The sequence below is a fragment of the Capra hircus genome, chromosome 5, assembly GCF_001704415.2.
Source record: "Capra hircus breed San Clemente chromosome 5, ASM170441v1, whole genome shotgun sequence".
In the NCBI taxonomy this organism is placed as follows: domain Eukaryota; kingdom Metazoa; phylum Chordata; class Mammalia; order Artiodactyla; family Bovidae; genus Capra; species Capra hircus.
The window spans coordinates 63,310,280-63,338,104 of record NC_030812.1 but is presented as its reverse complement, the minus strand read 5'-3'; the positions used below and the strand labels follow the sequence as shown (position 1 = coordinate 63,338,104).

At 41.6% G+C, this 27,825-nt stretch overlaps 1 protein-coding gene across 12 annotated transcripts in view; it reads right to left on the bottom strand.

The window, feature by feature from the left end:
- The window catches only part of ANO4 (anoctamin 4), a 433,131-nt gene that overhangs the window by 345,630 nt on the left and 59,676 nt on the right, over nt 1-27,825 (bottom strand). For 2 of the 12 annotated variants that reach the window (XM_005680510.2, XM_018048158.1), the window contains exon 1: nt 2,900-3,435. The exons of 6 other annotated variants lie outside the window; for them this stretch is intronic. The gene's annotated coding sequence lies outside the window, so the exon portion shown is untranslated. 4 more of the 12 variants (XM_005680511.2, XM_013964018.2, XM_013964015.2 and 1 more) reach the window with 3 other exon arrangements.

Genomic DNA, 27,825 nt, shown 5'->3' with positions numbered 1-27,825 from the left:
GATTCTATTTCTGGTCCTAGTAATCAACTATGGAAAGTAGTTTCAATGACAAAAAGGCCTGCAGACACATGTGGTTATACTAACAGGGACAACTCCTTCTCTCAGTTACATGATTACAGGTTGAGCACAAGAGTTTGGTTACTGGAAGAGAAGCTGTTAACCAACTCTTCATTAATCAAACAATCGTTGTTGAGTTTACAGGTGGACACATATGCGTGTCCATGCATAAAAACATAAAGCAGAAGTGGGAAAGAAAGCAGAAAGATAAAAAATGGAAAATACTGACTCAAAATATAAGCTATAGGTTTCAGATTAGAACATCATCAAAAGAAACAGTAAAAGCACTGTTTTAAAGGCATTTGTATGAGTAACTGTATCTACATCTATCTAGGTATTTCTAGACCCATTTCAAATAAATACAATTTGCTAGGGTTGCAAGACATAGCAGCTAAACAAAAACACACACAAAAAAATGTTGCAGTGACTACATCACACCAAGAGGCCAAGAGTTACTGGCTCCATTCAGCACAGCTTTTACCAGTATTTCCTGTAGTGGTTGTATATGCTGCCTTCAGAGACCCTGTAAAAGAATTAATCTAACATCATGCTGTGAGACAAGCAAACACAAAGAATGCAATCTCCCAATTCAGAGAAATTCCAAAAGGCGTTATCTGGAGGAGGGGTGTGGAATCACTGGGGAAATCCCTACCAAAAAGAAAAAAAAAAAACTGGCTGGAGAATGCAAAGCAGAGTTTCAGAAATGTTTCTCCTCCCCTCTAAATGAGCATGCTACAAATATGGAAAATATGTACACAACAGTCACAAGTAAACAATACACTTGTGAATATGCTGCATATATACAATTCTGATGGCACAGATGAATATTCTGCTCAGTAAAATGAAGAACGCCCACAGCATTTTCTCTCAAAGCTAATGTTGCCACTAATTAAAACAAAAGATTTCTAAATGCATCTGAAATGGCCTGTCTTATGAAATGCAGGGTCTATTTCCAAGACACCCAAGCTGACTCTAACTCTTTCCATCTTGATGAATATGTCAAGTTGAGTTGCCAAGCACCTGATAAAACTCCTTGCAATTAGAGGGGAAATAATTAAGCAAAGTAAGAAAACACCGGTAGAGTTGAAAGTCAACAACTAAACGTTAGAATCAAAGGAAGCAGAGAAGTCAGCCAGTTAAACGACAACATTGCTCCCAGCCATAACTAAGTGTAGAGAAGTATGGATATTAGAATAGCTAATGCAAACAATAATGAAAGTATTTCAAACATTATTTAATGATTCAGAGGTTACAGTATGCAAGGATCCTAATTTGTTGCTGTTATCCTATTTGCTGGTTTCACTGTGAAGCTGGGATATAATGTAAACATCTACAAATTCTTGTTCTTTGTTTTAATATATGCTTTCATGTATTTAAAGAACCCTCCACCAAAACCAACCAAATGTACCCAGGGAACAAGATAAAAGCATATGTCTGATGTCATCACCACTATTTTAAGACAAATCCACACTGAGGGTAGAAATAAAAGTGGTGAGAAAGAGCAAGCCAGTCAAGCAACTTTATGTTCCAAACTCCCAATCAACAGGGAGAAAGACCAGAAATTTCACCCCACATTTCCCTCTCCCTAGAGTTAAATGAACCACAATCAGAAAACCCACACAAAATCAAGTAAAATAACCCATCTCCAGTCCAAGACTGGAAAATAAGGAGCAGAATGAGAACTGCAAAGCTTATTCTTTGGAATGCTGCGGTGACCAAAATAATCCAAGACACCTGCTACCAAAAAAAAAAAAAAAGACAAGACAGACATCTCCCTATGAGAAGAGACTCCCCTTTAACCCCAGGTTGCACAAGATAGAGCTGTACTTTGTGTTCACGATGTGTTTCCTCTGGACTCCAGGAGCTGACAATAATTGACCCGAAGCTGTGGTGCCAGAGCCAGCAGCCTCAGAGACCAGGTGAAAAATCAGAACACACATCTAAGAGTAAATGTTCTGCAACAAAACAGCCGGCCTGATGTCACCGCAAGACGCACGTTCTTCCTTCCAACCCTGCTTATGTTCTGTGAGCAAAGTCTAACCATTCTAACAGCCTCCAAGCCTTTTATCTACCAGGAGGAGGATTGAAACTATGCTGTCAACTCAAAAAAACATGCCTCTTCTCACTGCCCCACCACCCTCGGAAGAGGATGGGAAGAGACCCGTCTGCAGAACAGGCACCCTGAAATTCCAAAGAGAAAAGGCAATGAGGTCATGCCGTCTACTCCGTCCGCCGGCACAGGGGTCCTCCCGCCGCCGCCAATGCTACCACCCGAGTTGTAAAGCCCACGAGAAAGACGAGAAAGACGCAGGGCCGGTGTGGACCCACAGGCAGGTGCCTAAGGCGCCGCTGCCCCCAGCCGACTCCGACATAACTCACACGTGTGCCGTCGTCTCCGGGAAAGATGGAACAGTTCGCTAGGTGGGCCGATCAGCCCGGCCCTTCCGGATTCGGAGAGAGTGCACCTGAGCACGCCGAGGGTTCATCTCGCCCCCAGATTTGTCAGTCGCCCTCCCCGGATCCCCTGCACACTGCTGCAGTTTACCACCATGCTCACATCTCCCTGGCTGCCGCTTCAAGGACAAAGAGAGAGTGCTTATGTTTTCATCACAGCCGAAGAGCTCCGTTTACGGAAACAAACAAAACAAAAAGACAAACAAGCCAGACAAACGACCCTCCAGCATTTCCAACAGCTGGATCCCCACTCCCCACCCCCAGACGTGGACCCAGGAACACTAGAGAAACGCAGAGAGAAGGTCACTAAGCTTAGCTGGGAAGAGAGCGAGCTAGCTAAGCGTTCACTTCACCGCAGCAGGGCTGCTCATTGAATGCAAGCACTTACCATAAAAATAGAAAGGGTCAACAGAAGGAGAAGGGATCCTTCCTCAGAGTCTTAGACAGAAAGAAATCCTCCGCGGAGATCTAGGCAACGGATGAAGCCAACAAAGTGATGAAAGACGAGAAAACCAACATACACAAGTCCTTCTCAGCCTCCCCCACCCCGGGCCCGCATGCAGTTGTTTGTGCTGTAAAAGCCCTGAGAAGTCGGGAACAGGACTCTCCCGAGGACGAGCTGGAGCGCGAACAGCCTGGTGGATTTCAGAGCATCACGCCCAGGGCTCTCCTCCCCGCCCCGGGGGCAGGGGCGGCGAGGTGGGGGGAGGCTGAGCACTAGGCCGGGGTCGGAAGGTGAAGAGAGAGATGGGAAGGCACCTCTTTGGAGTGTGAGGAACTACCGGCTAGAATATCAGAATTCCCCATCAGTTATTGCCAGCGACCAATCAGCCCAGCCAGGGGGCCGTGTCAGTGTGACAAGAGAGCAGCGGATAACAGCCCGTCCTCAGCGAGGCAGGACAGCCCCCTGCCTCCACCGGAGTTGGGCAGGATTGGCATTTTCTCCTCTTCTGCCCAGTTTCTGATAATATTTGCTTTGTTTTTAAAAATAAGACCCAAAGCCCCATAGTTATACCAACCAATCAGGAAGTTTGCTTAAGCATCCTACAGCATCTCTACAAGAAGCCAGCCTTGAAACCCATCCTAAATGATATCTAACGGCATCTCACGGACCAAACAGCCGGGACCGGGATGATGTGAGCAGAGAAGTTACCATGAGTACAATAATAACACGTTGGACCATGAGCTGCTTGATGCCCAAGACACAGGATGAAATACCAGGGACCTGGATCCCAGTTTCACAAGTGAGACTTTTAGACAGAAAAGGGTTAAAGATCTCTCTAAAAATCTTTCCAGTTTTGATTAATTTTCTTAGTTAATATATAGATAGAAGTACTTATTAGAGACAGTTTATAAAGATAGTGACATTTCTTTTTGAGGTTTCTTATATCACCTATACAGAATGTGTGAATTTGGGTAAAAATACCTGTATAATGATGAGATAGTTGGATGGCATCATGACTCGATGGACATGAGTTTAACTAAGCTCCAGGAGTTGGTGTTGGACAGGGAAGCCTGGCATGCTGCAGCCCATGGGATTGCAAAGAGTCAGACATGACTGAGCAACTGAACTGACCTGTATAATAGTTCATAGGCCCACAGAAGTTTGAAAAACTCTGAGCTAGACTAATAAAACAGGGAAATGAGCAAATTCTGTAGTACTGACTAACAAGTAAAGAATATTAAACTTTTTCTGCCTGCCTTTCTTCCCATTCTATTTTAATATTGAACTGTAAACTCAGTTCATATGTACTCATTCAGTTTTGGCTGTGTATGCGTGCCTGCTAAGTCACTTCCGTCATGTATGACTCTCGGCGACTCTATGTCTGTGGTGATTAAATTAAATTGGGGTGTTGGTTCTAGAGTTAAATGCCAGTTGAATTGGATCCCACAGTAAAACTTCAGAACTGTTTAACTTGGGGAAATTGTCTTGGGTCATCTTTTTATCTTTGCAAGAAATATTAGCTCTTCGTACTAGCCAAGAGTTAACAGAAGACACAAATGTGGCTGGGTTGGTTTGTTTTCAGGTGTTGTACATGATAGAGTCTTTAATTTTATTTCAGCTTTTTCCTACAACTTGAAGGATCATTTGGACATTGTGTTGCAATCTGAACCCAGACTCAAGCTAACTTTGGGAAGCCTGAATACTGCCGAGTAAAAGGAAGCACTATGGAAGGGAAACAGGCTTGGAGAAGAATGGATACATGTTATGTGTAAGGCTGAGTCCCTTTGCTATTCACCTGGAACTACCACAACATAGTTAATTGGCTATACCCCAATACAAAATAACCTGAAGCAACCTAGCAGCAGCAGCAGCAGCAGCAATACAAAATAAAAAGTTTACAGTTTGGAAAAAAAATAAACATCTCAAAAAAAAAGTTTTTTTTAAGCAGAATTACAGGGGAAAAAAGAAAAGGGCTAAATTCCAAGGAAACAGTTAACTCACTACTCAAATGAGTTACAGCAGGAAGCCATAAAAATATTCCACAAAGATGAACAGAATAAAATGAAATTTTTGAAACCAAAAAACGGTTGATTTCATCAGGTTCATCCTATTTATATTAGACAAGCAAAACCTGCCTGGGAGATTTAGTCTCAAATTCTGTTGTGTTATTCACTTTGGTTCCACTCTAATCAGCAAACTTTTAACCACATGATCAGGCAGCACAGAAATAAAAGCAGTGGGTCCTGCCTTCAAGAAGTTTATAGTCCCATGGACTAAATGAAATCTTTTCAAAATTTCAACACTGCAATTCTTGCCAATTCTTGCCAACAGTTCTACTGTTTTAATGTCTCTTAGATAAAACCAAGCCATTAAGTTGGATTTTGGATTCAAAGTTCTAAATTAGCCTAATAAGGTGTTTTCCATAACCAAAATCATTTGAGAACTATAAATGCACCATTTATTTTTTTAATTAATTAAAGTATGAAAAGGTTTTTTAACTGAATGTTTGCTTTTATCAGCATCAACAGTTTCTGATGCTGCAAAAACACGGACAGCATAACAAAGAACATATTTAATAAGGGATTATTATTTAAAGCTACCAAAGTAATTGAGACTAATACTGTTTATGGAACAGGTTCAATACCTTGAGTACATAGGGTTACAATGAAGCATGAAAATGATAAGACTACAAAAGTACAAATTACTTAGCTGATTAAATAATTGCACATCTCTATAACAATTGGGTCAATGAAAACAAGTATTTCACAGTCACTTACTCAAATGCAATTAATTTTTTAAATTTGGCCTTCACTCCTACCTCCTCAAAAGACAGAAATACCTCCTATTTCAGGTAGCAACAATTAATTGTTTAAATCACAAAATACTTATCCAAGTCAATTAAACTACAACAATTTCAGGGACTGTTTCTTGCTCACTGGAGTAACAGTACTTAAATGTTAGCAGGCCATTTCTATGGACAAGAGAATTTGGCTAAAATTCTGCACTAGTATGATTTAATGCCTTTTTAAAAACAGACTACAAGATACTTTGAATTACGTACCTATACCTGCCATTTATTTGAAAAAAAACAAAGCTCTTTCAGGAAATTTGCTTCCAAGTAGCTCACTGACTTGGAGAAGGGGACAAAAGGGTATGAAATGGTTGGATGGCATCACCGACTCAGTGGACATGAGTCTGAGTAATCTTCAGGAGATGGTAATGAACAGGGAGGCCTGGCATGCTGCAGTCCATGGGGTCGCAGAGTCAGACACGGCTGAGCGACTGAACTGAACTGAGCTCTCTGACAGAGCTGTATTAATCCTGAAAGTCAAGGATTCTTCAAGCTCAGTCTTTAACACTGATCCTGGATTCCACTCTTTGTAACCAATCTGAATAGAAAAAGTAAAAACATACCTATTTCCTAGATCACCAAGGAGGTAAATGGCTGTGTAATTCCAATTTTGACATCAGACACTTAACAGGAGACATGAGAATCAAGGATTTTCTTTTTTACTGAGGTACAGTTGATTTACAATATTCTATTAGTTTTAGTTGTACAACAGTGAGTCAAAAGTTGTGTAGATTATACTCCATTTAAAGTTATAGAATATTGACTGTATTTCCTGTGCTGTACAATATATCCTTGAAGATTGTATTTTATATGTAGGAGTTTGTGCCGCTTCGTCCCCTACCCCTATTTCGTTCCTCTCCACTATCCTCTCCTCACTCGTAACTACTAGTTTATTCTCCATATCTGTGAATCTGTTTCCATTTTATTATATTCATTCATTAGATTCTACATCTAAGTAATAACATATTGTATTTATCTACAGATTCAATGCAATCCCTATCCAAATACCAATGACATTTTTTACAGAACTAGAACAAAGGATCCTAAAATTTGTATGGAAATACAAAATAAGCAAAGCAATCTTGAGAAAGAAGAACAGAACTGGAGGAATCACACCCCATGACTTTAGACTATATACCAAAGCTATAGCAATAAAAACACTACAGTACTGGCATCAAAAGAGATGCACAGATCAATAGAAAAGGAGGAATTTTAAACAATATTCTGCCAATCACTGGTTTTGAAAACTAAGTTATAATCTCCCGAAAGTAAAGCCTGCACCTCTCTTACCTAAATTCTATCAAGTGGTGTTTAAAGGAGCCAATATTTACTGAAACTTCATTTGTGCCAGACTTTGTGGCAGTGGTTTCATACCTCTTTTAGTCTTCACAGCACTCACAGGACATGAATTTTATCTTTATTGAAATAACTGAGATACAGGGAGTTGAAAGCTTTCACAAGGGGCAATGTCAGTATATGAACCACCAGAATAGCCTCAAAATGCTGTGTCTCCTCCATGGAAACATTGATATGAACATGGAAGACTCCCCGCAGATGTTTTTGACTGAATGTAGAGATTATCTGGGGACCCTTCCCATGGTGTTACGTGTATTTGGGTGAAAGAAGAATGAAACAATTCAAGCTAAAGCAGAAAAACTCATTTTACTTCAGAGATTAAATGTAGCCCTTCTCTGCAACCGAAATAAATTATTGATGCTTATAATTTAAAAATTAAAGAGCAAGCAAACTGTATTTGTTGATTTTTTAAATAACTATGACCCTACATTACATTTTAAAGCCAGGCTGAGTGGTCCTCAGTTAATTTAAAAAAAAAAAAAAAAAGGTGAAAGGAAAGAGTATTTTAGAAATGTGTGGGATCTGAAAGAAACATTATAGTCCTTTATCTAATATCTGAATTCTCCTTCAGCATTCAGCAGGAGGCCTGCAACACAGAGAGAACAAGTTGCCCTGCTAATGTTTCCCTACCAGAGGTCACTGGCTGAGAACAATCTCCCCAAAGTGCTTAGTAGGCGGGCTTTCAAATTTGCAACAACAGTTCCAAATAAATAATCTGTAGGACATAAATATCGTCATAGCATCCAACTCTTCAAAAATTTGACTGCACTCACCATTTCTCAGCCAGAAGATTCCTATGGGATCAAAGATCAAATCATATAGAAAGAATCTGAAAGATTACAGTCTTATAACATTTTCTCCTTTTTTTGAGGATGAAAAAAAAAAATCAATGGATGCGTTGAAGAGTCAGGGAAAATTGGGCTAAGTGTAGGGAGGCCAAAATAAGGAGCATGTGTCTGTGTACTAACATAGCACTTGGTGTGCATGTTCAAAATACAATCAGTGTGCCTTCACAGCCAATCAGTCCCTCAGCCCCAGGGTTACTGCCCTATGTCTTCAACACATAATTAGGGATTACAACTGATTCAGGGCTTTGATCTTTCTCCTTCACTACTACAATAGTTTCTAGCCTTTCCTCTGTTCCAGTCCCATTGCCCTTTGCCAATGGCACTTGTTTTCTAAAACACAGAAAATGGAATCACATCATCCCCTTACTAGTAAACCTGGGATGGTCAAGCCAAATACAGCACCGCCTGACCTGGCATTCAAGGCTCTCTGCAAACAGCCTCCATCGACAGCCTCCTTTCCCATAATTATTTCCTGTATATTCCATGCTCCAGATGCAGTCAATGAGTGCCTATTCCTCAGTGTCACCGTGCTCTTTTATCATGGTATTCTTATCTGTTTTTGCTAGAATAATCTTCCTGCTTCCCTCCTGGAGAAAGCCGAATATTCATCCTTCAAGGCCTAGTTCACTGTCATCATCTTGGCGAGGTCTTCTCCAAATTCCCCAAAGTGACTTAATTACTTCTTCCTTTGTATTTCCAGAGCATTTTTTTCTAGTCCTGTATCATAGGGTAAGAAGCACTGTGCTAAGTTAGTGATTTCAACCTACTTCACTATAATCCTTTGATAGTCCTAGTGCTTGACACACAATAGAAGCTCAACAAACCCAGGAGAGGAAGTCTATATTTTATGCCTCTTATTCACAATCAAAAGCACTTTGAAAAAAAAAAGGACCTATTTGTTTTCTGGAAGTCTGAAGGACGACAAGCTTATGAGCCATATTTATGTCCTCTTTCAATCAGGAGTTTCTCTGGCTTAAGGAAAGGGCCCTTGATTAGAATCAGAAAAGCCAAATCCCAACCGTGCCTTGGGTCACTTCAGGTTAATTTCTTAACCTAAAGAAAAATAAAACGTGTCCTGCTTACCTTTGAGGGTTCTTCTGAGCCACAAACGACGAACTGTGTGGCAAAGTACTTATAAAGTATGTAGTAGGAGGTATTGTTACCACCCCTCTGTCGTCATTGTTTGATAATAGTTAATATCCCAAAGCCATCACAGAATTTAAGGGAAGCCAGCCTAGGAGTCCAGTGACTCAGCACTTAATCATTCCAAGTGCCTTGCTCCAGTTCTGCTGGTCTGCAGTTAGGGTGCAGTGGGAGAGTGGAACGGCCCTGACTTGGGCCCCAGCTCTGTAGATCTGCTCCCTGATGCCCAGTTCCCTCTTCTGGGAAATGGAAGGAACAGCACCTAACTCACTACACTGTTAAATGAGATGGGATATATGTCTATTTGTAGTGTCTTCACATCTGTTTCATTTCCAAGTCTCTAGTAAGCCTTCCATGATTGGTCAGAGAAAAAGAGCCACGTCTCCCTCACCCTACAGCACCTACATCTACCCCAGTCATGGCCCTCTTTGTTTCTTGAACTTGCAGAGCTCATTCCCACCCCAGGGACTGAGTATGGTTTTCCTCTGCCTCATCCTTTTCTTTAGATCCTGGCATGGCTGCTTGGAAAGGCTTCCCTGACCCTGTCTATCATTTTCTCAGCACATCCTTTTCTTCACTCTTATCATTTACTTCTGACATTTACTTCCATCTGTTACCATTTATTTGATTGCCTATTTGTCCTCTGCAATATAACATATGTTCCTCTCCAGCAAAGACTGTTTTTGTGCTTTTCATTGTGTCCCCAGAGCCTAACATAATGTCCAGAACATAATATACACTCAGTATCCACTTCCTGAATATTTACAGCATGACCAATGTTTGTACAACTATTCCCATGTCTTTCTCCATCTCGACAAAATCCCAGTTATCTTGACTCTTATAGGGGAATGAAACCTTGCAATTAATATGGTATTCAGGGTAATACCACAGTGTTCCAGTTTATTACAGGTGTTTAATTAATGTGTAACACTCATTAACAGACCTTAAAATGCTATCCAGGGGCAAGGGGTACCTAGAATCAATGTTTATCCTACTTCCATTAGAAATAGGAATTACCAAGATTGGCACGATGATCTTCACTCATGTAACTGGAAATGAAACACTGAGCAAAAAAGTTAAATTATGTTTATTTGATATCAGGAGGTTTACTGTATCCTTATTTTTCATTCTCCTTTCCTTACTTTATGTTAAAATTACTCTGGTCCAAGCTGATCCCAAGAAGAAATTGACAAGGTCCTTGGTTTCCAAAGCATTAGAAAGTGCAAGTGAAGTCACTCGGTCGTGTCCAACTCTTTGTGACCCCGTGGGCTGTAGCCTACCAAGCTCCTCTGTCCATGGGATTCTCCAGGCAAGAATACTGGAGTGGGTTGCCATTTCCTTCTCCAGGGGATCTTCCCAACCCAGGGATCGAACCCGGGTTTCCCACATTGGAGGCAGATGCTTTAACCTCTGAGCCACCAGGGAACCAGAACAAATGGCTTTTTTTTATCAGGAGCATAGGAACCCAGACAATTTCTCTTTCCTCCCAAGAAGCTATCTGGAAAGGCAAAATACAGAAATCCTCCCAAACCTGACCATATCATCACTGTTTCTGACTAGCCCAGCCCAAGAGGTGGCCTAATAAACAAATAATCATGGCAATCATGTATAATATATGAAGGGTACTTTCCACCAGTCATCTAGAAAGACATAGTTTTCAATTAGAGTATTTTTTTTTTAGTTTTTTATTTTTTAAATTTTAAAATCTTTAATTCTTACATGCGTTCCCAAACATGAACCCCCCCTCCCACCTCCCTCCCCATAACATCTGGGTCATCCCCATGCACCAGCCCCAAGCATGCTGTATCCTGCGTCAGACATAGACTGGCGATTCAATTCTTACATGATAGTATACATGTTAGAATGCCATTCTCCCAAATCATCCCACCTTCTCCCTCTCCCTCTCCCTCTGAGTCCAAAAGTCCATTATACACATCTGTGTCTTTTTTCCTGTCTTGCATACAGGGTCGTCATTGCCATCTTTCTAAATTCCATATATATGTGTTAGTATACTGTATTGGTGTTTTTCTTTCTGGCTTACTTCACTCTGTATAATCGGCTCCAGTTTCATCCATCTCATCAGAACTGATTCAAATGAATTCTTTTTAACGGCTGAGTAATACTCCATTGTGTATATGTACCACAGCTTTCTTATCCATTCATCTGCTGATGGACATCTAGGTTGTTTCCATGTCCTGGCTATTATAAACAGTGCTGCGATGAACATTGGGGTACATGTGTCTCTTTCAATTCTGGTTTCCTCAGTGTGTATGCCCAGCAGTGGGATTGCTGGGTCATAAGGTAGTTCTATTTGCAATTTTTTAAGGAATCGCCACACTGTTCTCCATAGTGGCTGTACTAGTTTGCATTCCCACTAGAGTATTTTTTAATTAACAATATTACACCAATCTACCAAATGACCATATGAATTTGTCACTGGCAGAAAACATGTAGTTTTTTGTTTTATTTTGTTTTGTAGAGGAACAAATGTCTGAGACCCAATGCCAAATACATCTTTTTCTCCCAAATTTTCCTCTAGCTTTCTTTTTCTCCACTTAAGAGCATCACTATCTACTCTGTTGCCCAAAGAAATTAACATTTATTGAACTCTTACATAGAAGACTATTCAGGTCACTTTCAGTTCAGTTGCTCAGTCGTGTCCAACTCTTTGCAACCCCATGGACTGCAGCATGCCAGGCCTCCCTGTCCATCACCAGCTCCAGGAGTTTACCCAAACTCATGTCCGTTGAGTCAGTGATGCCATTCAACCATCTCATCCTCTGTCGTCCCCTTCTCCTTCCACCTTCAATCTTTCCCAGCATCAGGGTCTTTTCCAATGAGTCAGTTCTTCGCATCAGGTGGCCAAAGTACTGGAGTTTCAGCTTCAGTGTTAGTCCTTCCAATGAATATTCAGGACTGATTTCCTTTAGGATGGACTGGTTGGATCTCCTTGCAGTCCAAGGGACTCTCAAGAGTCTTCTCCAACATCACAGTTCAAAAGCATGAATTCTTCAGCACTCAGCTTGCTTTATAGTCCAACTCTCACATCCATACGTGACTACTGGAAAAACCATAGCTTTGACTAGACGGACCTTTGCTGGCAAAGTAATGCCTCTGCTTTTTAATATGCTGTCTAGGTTGGTCATAACTTTTCTTCCAAGGAGCAAGCGTCTTAATTTCATGGCTGCAGTCACCATCTGCAGTGATTTTGGAGCCCCCCAAAAATAAAGTCTCTCACTCTTTCACCCAGGCCACTTTACAGGGTACCTAGAAATCTCAGCATCATCCTTGCTTTAACTCATCTTGTCCGTATCGCCTCCTTTCCTCCAACATCTCCTCACTCTCACTACCCTAGCCTAGCTACAAATTCTTCGCTCAGCTTAATAGTCCCAGAAGCAGACTCCCTGCCTTGCACCTCCCTCTGTCCAAGGCATTCTTTGCAGCTATCTGAGGATTTTTAGGTGAAAACACCAGCTTGCCCTCTCCCACTGAAACTTCTCTGCTTCATCACCATGTTCAGGATGAAGTGCACTCCTTCCCTTATTACATGAGAGCCCCCCAGGACTCTTCCACTTTTCCTCCCCTATCACTCCCATTTATCTTCCTCTTGTACCTTGACATTTTAAACGGCCCTAACTCTCACTTCCAGCATTCACCAACCTGTTTAAAATGTCAGGGTCCTGGCACAACCTCTTCCCAATGTTTAGAAATTCTTGTCCCAGCCCCATTCCTCCTGAACTCTTACTTATTCTCTAAGACCCAACCCAAGCCTCTCTCTCCTCTTCCAGGCTTTTCCTGACACTCCCTCCTTGAACCCAGGTCTTCTGCATTGCAGGTGGATTCTTTACCACCTGAGCCACAAGGGAAGCCCAGGAATACTGGAGTGGGTAGCCTATCCCTTCTCCAGCAGATCTCCCTGACCCAGGAATCGAACCATGGTCTCCTGCATTGCAGGTGGATTCTTTACCACCTGAGCTACCAGGGAAGCCCTATCCTCTAACAGAGTTCATCATCAAGTGATAGCTCTGATTACACAGCATTATAACTGTATTATTATCTGATTCCTTTAGGAGAATCCTTGTCTTGAGTTTTATTCATCTTTGCATCCCCAGAGACAAACCTCTGGAGACTCTCACATAAATGGTTCTAGAAAGACTGGGCTTTCGTGTACATCTTACTAGACTGTTCCCTGAGGAATGGAAGAAAATTTCACCTATCTTTCTAACCTCTCTGTTTATTGCAATGCCTGGCATCGATGAATGCTCAGTGCATGTTTGGGGAATTCTTCAAATATCATTGGCCAAAAAACCTCTTCAGTTCAGAAAATTAAAAAATCCCTCTGAGCTAATTTCTAATTAGCTCACTTTTTTAAGTTTAAATATAAAAATTCTCCTTTTTGAAATTATAAAACACCACAGGCATTAACTTACTCCATGAAGATTCAATTTCTGAAACTCCTGATTTTTAACTGTAATTCAACTAACTGGGGCATCTTGCAGATAACTGAAGCATTCCAAACATCCCTTCTACTTTGAATTGTCAGGCAGAGGAAAGATTGTCGATTCTCTCAGGCAGAAGGGGCTTCTTGGAGAGATTTCACTAGCATTTAAGTTTGGAGGGGAAATAGCCCTGTCTACCCAAGTAGAGAATTTCACTGTTGAAACTGGGGTTGCTAATATTCCTTAGAAGTTCAGTTCCACACTCAACATACAGGCATTCTTACAAGAAGGGCTGTGGTTTGATGGCAAGGGTGAAACCTGGGGCTTGCAATGGACTCTCCACACCAGCCAGAGGACTATTCAGTTTCATCACCTACTCCCCTTATAGAAAATTAGCTATGATGTAGTCAAAGAACTGGAATAACACCCCCCTCCCCTGCCAATAGCTGCACTAGCCATCAGCTCCTAAAGAACTAATCTCCCTTTGGGATGGCTGAACGGAGAACATCCATATCAGTAAGGGAGGCCCACTCAAGACATTGCAGACACCTGGCCAAGTCAGCTGTTGGGAGGTGAGGGAGGGAGGCCAGAATACTTGCATCCTCCCAGTGTTGTTGATCCACAACAGACAACCAAGAATGAGCCAAAATATCAGTGCTACAAATGTGATCATCTAGTCTGCTTTTTATACCATTTCCCCTCATTTCCCTGAAACCAGTTTTGAGTTCTATTATTTGCGCTGAGAGGAGAAGGCAGAATGATCATTGTAAAGGACTATGACATGCTCATACTTTGATAAATGGAACTAGGCCATATACTGACCATTCTACAACTTTGTAGAGGTGGATTTTTCCATTTATGAATTTTTAAGGAGTCCCTTGGAGACTCCGGTTCAATTCCTGAGTCGGGAGGATCCACTGGAGAAGAGATAGGCCACCCACTCCAGTGTCCTTTGGCTTCCCTTGTGGCTCAGCTGGTAAAGAATTCTGCCTGCAATGCCAGAGACCTGGGTTCGGTCCTCGGGTTGGGAAGATCCCTTGGAGAAAGGCTACCCACTCCAGTATTCTGGCCTGGAGAATTCCATGGACTGTATAGTCCATGGGGTCGCAAAGAGTCGGACATGACTGAGCGACTTTCACTTTCACTTTGAACCTCCGACAAGAATAAGTCTGTATTGCAGGTGGGAATCAGCCACTTTGGAAGATAGTTGACTAGTTTTTTTACAACACTAAATACATTCTTATACTCTTACCATAAAATCCAGCTATTATAGTATACTCCTTGGTATATACCCAAATGAGTTAGAAGCCTATATCCACATCAAAGCCTGCATGTAGATATTTATAGCAGTTTTATTCATAAATGCCAAAAGTTGGAAGCAACCAAGATGTCCCGCAATGGGTGAATGGATAAATAAACTGGTACAGACAATGGAATATTGTTCATCACTGAAATGGAATGAGTTATCAAGCCATGGAAAGACATGAAGGGGCCATAAATGGACACAGGGATACCTAATTTTATTGCAATTCACTGTAGTTTGCAGATAGTTCATTGTTTGCTTCTTTTTACAAACTGGAGGTTTGTGGCAACCTTATTTGTCAAATGATATTAGCATTTTCTTGCAAGAAATTTAATTAAGGTATGCTGCTGCTGCTGCTAAGTTGCCTCAGTCTTGTCTGACTCTGTGCGACCCCACAGACGGCAGCCCACCAGGCTCCCCTGTCCCTGAGATTCTCAAGGCAAGAACACTGGAGTGGGTTGCCATTTCCTTCTCCAATGCATTAAAGTGAAAAGTGAAAGTAAAGTCACTCAGTCATGTCTGACTCTTAGCGACCCCATGGACTGCAGCCTACCAGGCTCCTCCGTCCATGGGATTTTCCAGGCAAGAGTACTGGAGTGGGCTGCCATTGCCACACTTTTTAAATATGATGCTACTGCACACTTAATGGACTATAGTGTAAACATAACCTTTATATGGACTAGGAAACAAAAATTGTGTATTTGCTTTCTGAAAAGGCTACATACTATATGATTTCAACTAAATGACATTCTGGAAAAAGCAAAACTATGGAGACAATAAAAAAATCAGAGGCTACCACAGGTTAAGTGGGAAGTGGGTAAGAAGAGATAAAGCACTGAGGACTTTCAGGGCAGTGAAACTATTCTGTAAGATCCTGTCAGATACATGGTATCACACCATTGTCCAAAACCACAGACCACACCACCAAGAGTGACCCCTAATGTAAACTCCAGACTTTGGGTGATGATGTGTCAATGCAGGTTCATCAACTGTAATAAATATACCAGTGGGGGAAGCTGTGGGGACAAGGCTGGGGAGAGAGCAGACAGGAATTCTAACTTTCTGCTCAATTTTGCTGGAAACCTAAAAACGTAAGTAGACTTTTTCTTTTCTTTTAATACAAAAACAAAAAAAAATTTCTTGAAGACTAAGCAACTAGGTAGCCTTTATAAATTTCAGTTGTCTTATTAAGTAAGTATGTCTGGAAAACAAACCACTGAAAAAGAGGACGAAAGAGGGATCCCATAAACTGCACAAAGCAAAACCATTCTAAGATATTCACTGTGGCAAATGCTCAGATAATTGCATGGCCATGTTCTGACGACTCAGAATTCCAAGCAGAATGTTATATTGACTGGAATATTCCCTTGATACAGTTTCCATCATCAAGGACTAGCAAACCGGAACATTGAATACACTGTGAATTTCAATAACATGCTGAAAGAGAACAAAAAATCGTTTCTTTTTTTTCCCCCCTTTTACATTTATATTTTATTATTGCCCAGGTTCAAAACAGAAAAAACAATCTGTTAAGAAAAGAGTAGGCAGGTCCCTATGTAGAAGAGTAGCAACAGAGATTTGGCTATACGTATAAACCATCGAAGTTCACCTGTAATTGCAGGAAAATAAGGAGTGAAACAAATGTCTTCAGACGAGTTAGAGGTGCTATGTCTAGAGAAAAGGAAGAATAAAGGATAAAATGATGAGAAAAGCTTGAGGGAAGCATGTGGGGGGTGACACAGAAGTGAATGCTACAGTCACTGTTACCCTGAAGTTCAAGTAATGGTAGGTAAAAAAAATTTTAAAGACTGTAGCCGACCCTTGAACAACTCAGGGGTTGTGGTGCCAACCCTCGACGCAACTGAAAATCCATATATGATTCATAATCAGCCTTCTGTATAGGGTTCCTTGGAGAAGGTAATAGCACCCCACTCTAGTTCTCTTGCCTGGAAAATCCCATGGACGCAGGAGCCTGGTAGGATGCAGTCCATGGGGTCACTAAGAGTCAGATAAGACTGAGCGACTTCACATTCACTTTTCACTTTCATGCACTGGAGAAGGAAATGGCAACCCACTCCAGTGTTCTTGCCTGGAGAATCCCAGGGACGGGGGAGCCTGGTGGGCTGCCGTCTGTGGGGTCGCACAGAGTCAGACACGACTGAAGCGACAGCAGCAGCAGCATAGGGTTCCTCAGTACCCACAATTCCCCATCAGAGGATTCAGATCATATGGCCCTGTAGTGTTACATGGATTTTTATTTTTTAAAAAAAGTATAAGTAGACCTACGCAGTTCTAGATCATTCAGGTATGACCTAACTCAAATCCCTTACGTGTATACAGTGGAAGTGACAAATCGATTCAGGGGATGAGATCTGATAGAGTGCCTGAAGAACTATGGACGGAGGTTCATGACATTGTACAGGAGGCAGGGATGAAGATCATCCCCAAGAAAAAGAAATGCAAAAAGGCAAAATGGTTGTCTGAGGAGGCCCTACCAATAGCTGTGAAAAGAAGAGAGGCGAAAAGCAAAGGAGAAAAGGAAAGATATACCCATTTGAACGCAAAGTTCCAAATAATAGCAAGGAGAGCTAAGAAAGCTTTCCTCAGTGATAAATGCAAAGAAATAGAGGAAAACAACAGAATGGGAAAACTAGAGATCTCTTCAAGAAAATTAGAGATACCAAGGGAACTTTTCATGCAAAGATGGACTCAATGAAGGACAGAAATGGAATGGACCTAACAGAAGCAGAAGATATTAAGAAGAGCTGGCAAGAAGACACACAAGAACTATACAAAAAGATCTTCATGACCCAGATAATCATGAAGGTGTGATCACTCACCTAGAGCCAGACATCCTGAATGTGAAGTCAAGTGGGCCTTAGGAAGCATCACATCGGATGAAACTAGTAGAGGTGATGGAATTCCAGTTGAGCTCTTTCAAATCCTAAAAGATGATGCTGTGGAAAGTGCTGCACTCAATATGCCACCAAGGTTGGAAACCTCAGCAGTGGCCGCAGGACTGGAAAAGGTCAGTTTTCACTCCAATCCCAAAGAAAGGCAATGCCAAAGAATGCTCAAACTACTGCACAATTGTACACATCTCACATGCTAATAAAGTAATGCTCAAAATACTCCAAGCCAGGCTTCAACAGTATGTGAATTGTGAACTTCCAGACATTCAAGCTGGATTTAGAAAAGGCAGAGGAACTAGAGATCAAATTGCCAGCATCCTCTGGATCATCAAAAAAGCAAGAAAATTACAGAAAAACATCTATTTCTGCTTTATTGACTATGCCAAAGCCTTTGACTGTGTGGAACACAACAAACTGTGGAAGATTCTGAATGAGATGGGAATACCAGACCTCTTGACCTGCCTCCTGAGAAATCTGTATGCAGGTCAAGAAGCAACAGTTAGAACTGGACATGGAACGACAGACTGGTTCCAAATCAGGAAAGGAATACGTCGAGGCTGTATACTGTCACTCTGCTTATTTAGCTTATATGCAGAGTACATCATGAGAAATGCTGGGCTGCAGGAAGCACAAGCTGGAATAAAGATTGCTGGGAGAAATATCAATAACCTCAGATATGCAGATGACACCACCCTTATGGCAGAAAGCAAAGAAGAACTAAAAAGTTTTTTGATGAAAGTGAAAGAGGAGAGTGAAACAGTTGGCTTAAAACTCAACACTCAGAAAACTAAGATCATGGCATCTGGTCCCACCACTTCATGGCAAATAGATGGAGAAACAATGGAAACAGTGGCAGACTTTATTTTCTTTGGGCTCCAAAATCACTGAAGATGGTGACTGCAGCCATGAAATTCAAAGATGCTTGCTCCTTGGAAGAAAAGTGATGACCAACCTAGACAGCATATTAAAAAGCAGAGACATTAGTTTGCCAACAAAGGTCCATCTAGTCAAAGCTATGGTTTTTCCAGTAGTCATGCATGGATGTGAGAGTTGGACTATAAATTTGAGCACCAAAAAATTGATGCTTTTGAACTGTGGTGTTGGAGAAGACTCTTGAGAGTCCCTTGGACTGCAAGGAGATCCAACCAGTCCATCCTAAAGGAAGTCAGTCCTGAATATTCATTGGAAGGACTAATGCTGAAGCTGAAACTCCAATACTGTGGCCACATGATGCGAAGAACTGACTCATTTGAAAAGACCCTGATGGTGGAAAGATTGAAAGCAGGAGAAGAAGGGGACAACAGAGGAGAGATGTTTGGATGGCATCACCAACTCAATGGACATGAGTTTGGGTAAACTCCAAGAGCTGGTGATGGACAAGAAGGGCTGGCATGCTACAGTCCATGAGGTCGCAAAGAGTCGGACATGACTGAGTGACTGAACTGAACTGACACAGTTCAAATCCACATTATTCAAGCATCAACTATACATAGCTACAACTGATGCTTGCAAATGAATAAGCTCCGAAACAGAGGTGAGAGCAGCATCAACAGACTGGGAGGGTCTTGGAGGGTTTTAGGAGACCCTCTGAAGAGGGAAGCCTTGTCTGGGCTTCAGGAAAAAAGAGCAGGATTTCAGCATGAAGTTAGAACCAGCCAGGAGGGTTTTTCTGCTACAGTTAAGGCCAGAAGATAAGAGAATTGGATCAGGAGTGGATACATTTGTTCATTCATACATTCAATAAATACCTGCAAGCATCTGCCAGTGACAGATACTGTAGATGATGGAAGACATGAAAAGCGGTGATGACACTACACACAACCTGAACACTAGGTTGCACCGGCTGTGGGCAATGCAGAACCCAGGGAGCTGGAGGCCCTGCGTGCTCTGCTCATCCTGATTCTTCTATTCCTTCTAGTTTCCCTTCTCATACAGAAGCTGGTAAGGCAAGATCCATCTTCCAGACTCCTTGAAGCTAGGACTCTGAAGGAGAATTCAGATCCACTAATTCAATGCACTTGTATGAAACTCAGAAGGTGGAAAGCAAATGAAGACTGCCTTCCTGACACCTTTGGACTGAGATCCACTTTGACAAGTAAAATCTGATGTGTAAGGTTTTCCTGCAGCACAATTCTAGAGTCCATTATTTTTCTGGCAAGGAAAGGCAGTCGAGAGGCGTAGCGCTGTTGGCTTCCTGATCCGTGAACAGCTACAGCCAGTTCTCAAATCCAGACATCTAGGAGGGCCTGAGAGGCAGACATTGGGTGTATTCTTCCTCTCCCTGTTCTTCTAACCCTCCTCTGATTTTATAACCCCTAACCTCCATAGGAAATCCTTTTTCCGATTAAAATACCCAGAGTAGCCTCTTTTCCACACTGAATCTTGATAGGTACAGATTTTTTGACCATGAAAATTAAATAGTTTTTACCCACCAATAAGAGAAAGTTGGGGTCACAGTTTTAGCTCCTGATACAAAGTGAACTAGGAAGCAAGTTTACATCCATCAGATGTATAACAACTAATGGACTGACTTTAAATCCAGGCTATCTTGAAAGCTTGCAACATATAAGATACTGCTATGTTTTCTATTATAACAGAATGCTAGCAATGGCTGACAATGTGTAGAACTTGTGAAGTGTTTTAAATAACAGGTGTTTTCTGTATGTTGCTAGAAATCAGGTTTATTATATGTTCACATCCAGAAATGAGTTAAGATACTTTAAAGTCCAAACACACTATGTATGGGTGTGTTTAAGAGTGTACCAATACAGATATTTAAGAAAGGGAGAGAGATGATCAGATCTGTGCTTCTAGAAGTGACCTAAGCAGCTGCTTAGAAGGTAAATTGGCAAGATAGATGGGTTAGAAAGATATTGCGGAAACTCCTAGGGTTTTTAGCCAGAACTAATGTGCCTGGAAATATTTGGACAGAACAATAAAGTGGGAATAGAAAAGGGGATGGAAATAAGATATTTAACAAACTTTAAAGGATCTGCTGGAAATGGGGTTGGGTGGGAGAAGTTAAACTTGGGCCACTACTTCATCCCAGCTCCATGGGGAACTATGGAGCACCCTCAAGGGCACTCTGTTCTTTATCATCCCAGCACCCACCACATTTCCTTCAATTAGACCTTCTTGTCATGCTTCAGATGGTCCTGTTTTGCTCTCTGTTGCATACTCAGTACAGACCACAGCAAATGGTTCTTAATAAGCTGCTCAATACACAGAGAAGGGAGGAAGGACAGAGAACCTCCAACCTCTGAGCCACTGTGAAGACTGGGATTCTATTAACCAAGGAAGTAACACAAACTGAGAACTAGAGTCATGCTGAATCTGGGATTACACGGAGCATCCCAGTGGAGATGACCAGCAGACTGGTAGAGTATAAACCCAGAGGGTGGGATGAGTTTGACACAAATTTGGGAGTTGCAGCACAGAATGAGAGCTAATTACTTCACAGGAAAAGAGGATGCCTCAATAAATAACTGTGGGTGCTGTCCACATTATAACTGCAAAGTAAAGAGAGTCTAAAATACCAGTAACCACAGTTGACACTGCATATGTACTGTCCTCTTAATCCTTACAACAATTTATGAGTGGGGTATATCATCCCCAATTTACAGATGCAGAAACTGACACTCAGCAAAGATAAGCATTGTTTAAAGTCATATAGCAGGGCTGACAGAGCTGAAATTCAAACCCAGATCTGCCCAACTTCAAAACCTGTGCTCATTCTGCACCCCAACCTCCACGACAAAAAGGAGCGATTCGAGAAAGTGACTATGGGTTGGGCAAAGAGGAAAGAGAAGCAAAGAAATACTATGACACAGGAGCCAAATAAGGAGTTTTTTTTTTTAAAGGAAGGCTAGACTAGAAAATGCTGGAATGAATCCATGGTGTTAGGGGAGAGCTACAGAAGCTGTATTTGTTGGTAGTGAAAGAGGAAAGAATAGGTACTTTATATCAGCCACACTGAAAGACTTTGATGGTAACTGGACAGATGGAGGGAAGAGCATTGTAAGAGGGAGAAACAAAGTCAGTAATGAGTTTAACGTAAACAAGATGTTTATGGGTCAAAGAGAACAGTGAAAGGTAGAAATCAGAGATGTAGGAAGTAAAGGCAATATTGTAGGAAGAAAGGCCCCCAAAGATGGAAAGAAAGGATGAGCTAGCTGTCAAGAAAGGAGAAAAGACAGGTGAACAATAAGGTTGAGTTGTGGTCCCCAACCCGATACCTACTAAACATTCAATGGGGATCTGAGGAATGATGTCTGCTATGCCAGTGAGTCTAACAGACATTACACATTGGCACTGATGAGGCTGCACAGGAATGATTTCTTTCCTTTTGCTTAGAATTCATTATCTCACACAGATAGGAAGCTTCAAGAAGTTAAATTTGCCTTGGGTTAGCCACAAGAACATGCCTAGTCACTCAGTCACATCCGACTCTTTGCGACCCTATGGACTATAGCCTGCCAGGCTCCTCTGTCCATGGGATTCTCCAGGCAAGAATATTGGAGTGGTTTGCCATTTCCTTCTCCAGAGGGATCTTCCAAACCCAGCAACTGAACCCACATCTCTGTATCTCCTGTATGGCGGGCAGATTTGTTACCCGCTGAGCCATCGCCAAAATCAGTCAAAAGAAAAAGATCACATTATCATTTATTGAACGTTGCCTTTAATAATAATCTTCCAAAACATACACCAGTGATAGAGGATAAGAAAAGGGTCTTTCAAAGCAAAACAACTGCTGTCATTAGAATTAAAGACTATCAGGAGAATGTTAGAAATTCACATAATGAAATCAGACATTAACTATTTACACATGTCGTGATCAGGAAACTAACAGTAATTAGTGAATCCAGTCTAGTAGTGAAGCAACCTGGGTGAGTGAGTATAGACTTAAACTAGAGAAGGTAGAATCAAAACCCAAAGGAAAAAAAAAAAAAAAAACACCCAAAGGGCAGGGACTATGAAAATCACTCCATGGAAACATGTGGACTTGGGAGACCTTACTGGCACAGCAACAATGGAGGGGAGATCCATGTGTCCCTCAGTGTTTGAAGAAAAAAAACAAAATCAACTTGGTTCACCTGTACCTCCTAACCTCAAGAACTAGCAGAATGATTGAGGGTAGAATTACTTCCTTGGTGAGTAAACATCTTTTAAGCCTAAGGTTAGAAAGACATGGAAATAAGTCATGAATCAAATATGTCCAATATTTTTCTGTTTGATATTTAAAGTGTTTATTTTGTAAAGGATTATGACACATTAGCTAGCAAGCAGATAAGCATCATGATTCCAATGCAAATTATGTGACTGAGCAATGGAGACCCGTGATTTCAAGTTAAAAAGGTCTGGTAGAACTTCGCTAGGTTTGTTACAGTATTGGAATGCTTAGAAGAACTTTAAATCTCATGTTTGTACATTTAATTCAGTAGACTTAAAAGAATTAAGAAAATTTGGTTAGGCACACAAATGAAGTTTTAAAGAAAACAGGATACTAAAATGATTGATGCATTAAAATGTTTAGGACAATTTTATTAACTAAATGAGGCCAAACAGTAACATAGATTATTTATAAAGAATAAATGATTATTAACATTTATAAATTTAGAATTGAACAATAAGGTTTGTGAGTTAAAAGTTAAAAGAAAAACTAGTTTTAGCACTTATAATTTTAATGTTTAAATGGATGAAGAAGTGAAAGTGTTAATCGCTTGGTTGTGTCCAACTCTCTGGGACTCCATGGACTGTTGCTCACCAGTCTCCTCTGTCCACAGAATTCTCCAGGCAAGAATACTGGACTGGGTAGCCATCCCCTTCTCCAGGAGATCTTCCCAAGCCAGGGATCGAACCTGGGTCTTCTGCATGGCAGGCAGATTCTTTAATGTCTGAGTCACCAGGGAAGCCCGTTTAAATGGATAGCAAAAGACAAATACTCTTGGGGGCACAGAAGTCCCATCGTGGATATCAAAAAGCTCGCATGAATGTTGATCACAGCTGTGAAGGGACAGATGTCTAGAACCTACATGTTGAGCACCTACCACGTGCCACCAATAGGGGGAATAGATACAAAGGACAGGGAAGGCAGAAGCACATGTAGCCAACTGCAACATGAGTGAGAAGGGCGCCTCGAAAGAGGAAGGGCCAGATGTGGGCAGCACGGCACAAGGGGCCCAGATTTAAGGGTTACATAAGGTTTCCCTGGAGAGAGCTTCTGAACTGAGTCAACGTTGTGTGATGCAGAGGCACCTAGGACAGTGGCTGGTAAGGGTCTCCATCACAGCAAACCAGGCTACTGTCTACAAAGAAAGCGGCAAAGGAGGCAGTCTTAGGTGCTTAAGAATAAAGGTCTACAACTGCTGCCATAGCAGAATCAAGAAGAACGATAGAGAAGTTGCCGAGAAGCCAGGCTGCACTGGGTGGAAGCAGAGTTTTCTCCACCTCCACAGGAATGTTCCTTCTGCGGGCTGGGAGCTCTTCATCAGGCCATTAGCAGTACTCATGCCTATATGAACCAGTAAGAATCTGGAACCAGTCTGGAAGGAATTGGAACCAGTCTGTGAAAGAGGGGAATTTCCAGGTTGACAATAAAGGAGAGTTTACACACTTCGAATAATAAGTCTCAGTGGCACCCCAGAGACTACCGTCCTGTGTTCTCAAGCCTGGATACACTGCAAAAAAAAAAAAAAAATCATACTCTCTAGGGGTTGGAGTCCCAGAATATGTACATGCATTTACTTTGTTATAGTGGGTTTTAGTAACAGTAGCAGCACCCACGTGTTCACTGTAAAACAAAATCTCAAACACCCCACGTATATCAAGTAAAGAGAAATCTCCCTTCTTCACTATCTCTAACCCCAGAAGTATCTATCCTACAACAGGTGGGACTGTGTATATTTTAAAGGCTCCCTAACTAATGGACAAATAGATGTGTTAATGGTAGAATCTTGGTGGTGGTCCTATATTTCTGTGTTTTAAGACTTTTATAATGAAGTGGCCAGAAAACAAAAGCTCGCCAACTGCTCAGAATGTACAGCCAGGGTTGATAACCACAGTCTGAGCCATAATCCAAGTTTACAAACGGGAGAATTTTCCAGGCTGTAGAAGTAAAGTTACCAGCCCCAAACTTAACAGGATGGAGGGTGGGGTCAGCCCATGAACCTGGATCTTCTGACTTCCTGTCCGGTATTCTTTCCAACACACCCTGAAGTCTCTGACAGAAAAGGCAGTCCCAAAACAGAGTGCGAAAGCTTATGGAAGCTGCCTTTTTAGGACTTCAAATGAATGAGATTCTTGTGCGTGATTCCTCCTCGTGGCAGAAGACAACACTAAATATTCTAGAACCAAGCTGCTATAGTCTTTATTTTAATTAAATGGATTAAATTACACTCGTCTTACTGATTCACACTGCCTTTAAGTACTGACTCCAAAACTTAAAGCTCAAGCGCCCATTCACCCTCATGATTAAAGTCTGTAAAACTCCTTGCAAAGGAAGAGGAAAAGGACACTCACAGACATGTTAAGCATTGTCTCCTAAAGCTGGTGAGGGCACCTTGTAATGTGATAACACAAGAACATTCCTGACCATTAGCAACTGTCAAGACAGTGAACTGCAACTGCTGAACAGCGGATATTAATATTATCTTTATATATGCCAACATCTGTTTTGTAGGAGGGATGGAGAGATACAGTTTAAATCTATAAATCTGAATTCCAAGCAAAAACCTAACAAAATAATGGCACTGTTTATTGCCAGATTTTATAAGCAATGGAGACAGCCTCTTCCTTTTCCCAGGTAAACTTTTAGAAAAAGTCTAAATGACAGAATCCCTTTTTAGAAAAACCCAAACATTAGGGAAACTGAAGGTTAGGGCTGCATCGGCCAGCCTAGGAGGATTCTGAGAGCTGCCTCTTTCTTGCAGCTTTTTGTTCTTCCCAGCAGTCACTTTGGAATACAAATAAAGACAAAAGAATCAGGAGACTTAGTCTCTAGTCCTAGCTTTGTCACTAAGTTGCTACTTTATCTATAAAAATGGTGACTCAGTGGCCTTTCAGGTGCCTCAAAGCTCTGAAACTGGACGGAACATCTGTGCGTTCCAGCTAAGCCATTTAAGCAGCAGTGTCCCCAGAAGATCAGCTTAAATACCACTACCTGATGTATTTCTCTCAGAGGTTATCATTCTTGCTCATCTTCCTTTCATCCCCAGCCAGTCCTTAAATGTAGTCTGAAAAAAGAAATGCTACTTCCAAAGGAAAAGAAAGGCCAGGAATTACCTGAAGAAACATTCGCTTTTCCTTTTTTGATTGTGTGTGTACATGCTAAGTAGCTTCAGTCACGTCCTTCTCTTTGTGATCCCATGGACTGTAGCCTGCCAGGCTCCTCTGTCCATGGGATTTCCCAGGCAAGGATACAGAGTGGGTAGCCATGCCTCTTCCAGAGGATCTTCCCAACCCAGGGATTGGGTTCTTTACCACTAATGCCACCTGGGAAGCCCTAGTATTTATAAAAGAAATAAAGGTCAAAAGTCCACTGAACAGTCCCTGGGCCCTGAAGATGAAGTGGATTTTTTAAAAAATCTTAATACTTTAGAACCAGCTCTTAAAGGCTACTGGTATTTTTATGTCAAATTCAAAAAGCCCTTACACATTCAAAGTTCTTCTTGCCCAAACATGGGCCATAAAAATTTATCAACACATTCCTCAAATTATACGAGAGCCTGTTCCCCACAACCCTTGCAGTGAAGTCTAGAAAGAAAAGTAAACTAAAGTGACAAGACCCCATCTTCCTGGGCAGGCAGGGCCCTGGTTCATTTCTGGTGCCAAGAGTCCCCGGGGTGGTTTTCAACCAAACCATTAACTTCCAGAAGCTCTGGTTTGGATCTGGGTCTCTGCAGAGGGCTCTCAGGAGTTGATTCTCAGTGACTCAGTGCCAGACATTGCTCCTCTCCCTGCCAAGAGTGAGCCAGGAAATGTGAGTACCCACAACTCAAGGACATGCCCAGGATAAGCTTGGGAGTCCTGGGTCTACCCATTCCTGCCTAAACAGGTTACGTAACTCTCAGTGCCTCTACTTAACCTTCCTGTACAATGGGAGGAGAAGGGAATGGCAACCCACTCCAGTTCTCTTGCTGGGAAGGTCCCATGGATGGAGGAGCCTGGTAGGCTGCAGTCCATGGGATCGCTAGGAGTTGGACACGACTTCACTTTCATTTTTCACTTTGATGCATAGGAGAAGGAAATGGCAACCCTCTCCAGTATTCTTGCCTGGAGAATCCCAGGGACGGGAGAGCCAGGTGGGCTGCCGTCTATGGGGTCACACGGAGTTGGACATGACTGAAGCGACTTAGCAGCAGCAGTACAATGGGAACAATACTGTTATCTTATAAGGTCTTATGAAGATTAAAGGAACTAATTCATGAATGAATAGAATCTGGAATATAGTAAACACCCAGTAAAGGTTAACTATTATTGTCATTTAACCTTCTGGCTCCTTTTCTCAGTGCTGCCTATATTCATCGGTTGGTAAGCAAAGTCTATGGTTACAGTACAGATTATAAGGTTTTAAAAATCATAGATGTTTAAAAAAAAGCACAGCTAGGAGAAAGCCACTAAATTTTCTTCTAACAAGCAAAAAGCCCAAATGTCAGAATGGCAATGAGAAAAAAGTCTGTAATAGTTGTTAGTAACCTTGTGCCTTAAGCAGCCACTAACAAGCACATGATTTTTTTTTCACTCCTTTACAATTTTCCAGGAACTGTGTGGGTACCTATTCATGTATTATTTTGCTTAATATTCAAATCAACACTGTGATGGGGATCAGTGTTATTTTCATTTTTCAGGTCAGGTATCTGAGATTCTGAGAGAACCATTTTCCCAAAGTCACGTAATTATGAGTCGCTCGCTCTAGTGATGCAGTCCAGATGATGACAAACACTGGACTCTCAGCCACTGTCTCTCAGTGCCAAGGATCATTTACACTCTACTTTGATAAAGGATATACAGAAACTAACA